Below are 3205 nucleotides of genomic sequence, written 5' to 3' on the forward strand. Positions count from 1 at the left end.
TATATGAATGTAATACAAATCTTTGCGCTTTTTTTTACTCTATGAAAATCAACTTCCCAAAAAGCTTTATAGAACAAAAAGTAATTAGAATTAGTCAAAGAATACGTGTGAATTTTTTCAGAATTTTTTCTGATAACTTTTTGATTTTTCGAAAAATCGACAATTCCAAAAATCCAAAAATCATTTTAAATATTCTGAAAAAATTCAAGCGTATTCTTCAATTAATTTTAAGAACTTTTTAATCCATAACATTTTTTCGTAAAGTTAATACTTACCGAGAAAAAAAATTGCAAAGCTTTTCATTAAATTCATGTATAAAAACAGCTGTTTCAATAACCGCCATTTTCAATTTCAATAAATTAATAATCCTATCTTTTAGTATAAGGTCGTATTCCACTAGATCCAGAGTTTTATCGCCCACCGATAACGGAATCTGGTTCAGATTCATGATTATTTGACAAAAAAAATGAAATTTTTTGCTTTTTTCATATTTAAACTGCCGTATTTTAAAAATTGCGGCAAATATCGTCAATCTGAGGTCAGATTCAGAAAGAGCAGACAAAAATACATAAAGACATGTAGTTTCATCAAGATTGAATAACTTTTACCTTAAAAGTATAACTGTTGAAAAATGAAAAACTTTCATGCCAGTTTGGGCGTAAACGGGTTAATATACAATATGAAGCCCACCGGGAAGCGGTAGATAACGGATCCATCCGCAGAGGACACTCCAGGGCACTTGGTCACTCAAATACAAACGGAATAGATAATTCCTTACAATATAACTCAAAATCGTCAGATACAAATCATAGAACGATATCCCAGCATAGAATACTCGTCAAGCGGGAAAGCAAACACCGGACGGGAATGTTCAAGGTAGGTCACCGGAATCGATGCCGATTCCGGGCACAACTCTAGTGATTCTACTATAGTATGCTGGCTCGTTAATACCTCAGATGTTAAATAGTAACGTAAGGGCTTACCTCACAATGATCCGGGAGCAGGTATTCAAACAATTATTAAATTACTTTACTAACGCTAGTGTCGAGACAAAACTAGAAAAGCCGGCATTCGCACGGACGGTAAGCGGACGAATGAATAGTTTCTTTCCTAATTGGCGGTGGCGGCGTTCCGATAGTTTCTGCGCCTGCCGTTGATTGGTTGATGTCTGGGTCTTCAAGGGTGGCCGGACTGATTTCGGGGCCCATGGTATCGCGCGAAGTTTGAGTGGCGGGAAGTTCTCTCGCCGGTCCATTACGGGTTTGAAGTGGCGGTCGTCCCGTCTTTCCCCAATCCAGAGTGGTGTGAACTTTCGGTACATCCCTTCCTATCGGGCGAACGGTAACATCGGCGAGACACGGGAAGTTGCTCGGTATAATGACCATTACGGTACACTAGAGTGGCAGACTCTCTCCGCATTGGCCTCGCGATGGTTCACACCGGTAGCGATCTGGCTTCCATGTAGTTTCCTGACTTCCCGAAGCGTTCTCCGGGAGTTAGTACGTCAGACGGATTCCGCCTTCGTAGATCCAGCTGATCGAGAATTCTTCTCGGGCCCTCCGCACCGCGTTCCGACCCTGGGTTCTGGCTTTCCGTCGTTGACGGGACGTAGGTGGATGATACCGCTGTCCTCGGCGACGATTACGATCAGTCGGTAAGTCTTCGACACGGTAGTACTGATCCGTACTCGTCGTCTTCTCCTTCGGCCCTCCTCGGCAGCTTCCTTCGAGTTTTGGGTCTTTAGTACCGGCCTCCCTGCCGATTCCCCTGAAGCTTCCGTATTCTTCTCCCGCGACACTCGCCCTCCTGGCGACCATGGGCGACCTCCATCTGGCACTGTCCTCGAGATTTCCACCTTCCTTCTGCCTGTCCGTTGGAGTTCCCGTATTCCGGGAAAGTCGTTAGATTCGCTTGTCCGCCATGCCGAGTTACCAAAGATACAAAGAAAAATGTAATTAATTAATCTAATTTTCGGACCCATGAGTGACCCTGGAGTGTCGATTGTCCATACGAGTGCCTCGGGGTACGAGACGTAAATTCGTCTAGTAACAACAAAACGGTATCCTGCCCATAGTGGCGGGACATGCAAAATGTAACGTCACAGTGCCTACAGGCACAAGTCAAACACGTACAAAACGCGGGGTGTTACGAGATTTCGTCGCTCACAAAATATAAGAAATCGCTTACCGAAATCTCTATGTCTCTTTGGATCGGGAGAATTTAGCCCGTGAACGCGGCCTCGGACGATGTCCGGATTCTCCATAGAAATTAACCCCGGAAAACAAAACGGTTCTAAAAACACGACTTGCGTCGTCGGCAGTCCAGGCAAGAAGAAGGAAGTTGTCTTCCCTTTCGTTCGTAATCAGCAGCACCGGAGACTATCATCCTCTCCCTTATTCGCAACCACCGCTGATTGGTCCTACGGCCCCAATCAGAAATCTCCAATATGACACCACGCGCTACAATTCAAAATACGTCTTCGCGACAATTCATACGATTCGGGAACAGCGATTACTGGATATCCCGCGATGGGCTTCGTCGTCCCATAGGAATTCGCAACAGTTCACTAGCCGTCCCCGGATTCTCAGTTCGCGAGTCTTCGTTCCTTTCGTCGATAGCGGTGGGCCTCCGTCATAAGTTGTGGTGCGTTACAAGTGCTCCGTCGTTTGTAGGTCGATGTCACGCGGAATGAGTAATAGCTCCCTGCTAGTTACTTGGTACGCGTAACCAATTCATTTAGCTCGGGTGATATCCGGCGTAGAGTTGATCCAAGTCGCGAGGTGATTGGTGCGGTGAGCTACAGCGCGCACAGTTAGGGCCCAGCCGCCGCTCTGACGTCACTCAGCCTTTCGTCCTCGTTCCCCCCACGCGGATGATCCCTCGCTGGTTCTTCTCGAGATTCGGTAAGCCCGTGAATACAACATTCGCAGGATGGGACATAGCAAAAATCAAAACAACAGAATCAGAAATCATCATATTCGTAACTTCGTTAACCCTTGAGGTGGTAGCTTCTTGCCTGGCTTCTTTTCTAACTCGCGTTTTCCCGCGTACCAGTACAGTTCCCGCCGAGGACCTGACGGGATAAAATCTACCACGTCACAACATATGTGAAAAAAATTTATTGATATATTCACTATAGGAATTGAGGGTTCTGTATACAATAGCGTCCAACTGAAGTGGAACAATTGAATTTTTCTGTATTTCT

This window comes from Cephus cinctus, unplaced genomic scaffold (genome assembly GCF_000341935.2).
Source record: "Cephus cinctus unplaced genomic scaffold, Ccin1 Ccin1_scaffold0599, whole genome shotgun sequence".
NCBI lineage: Eukaryota > Metazoa > Arthropoda > Insecta > Hymenoptera > Cephidae > Cephus > Cephus cinctus.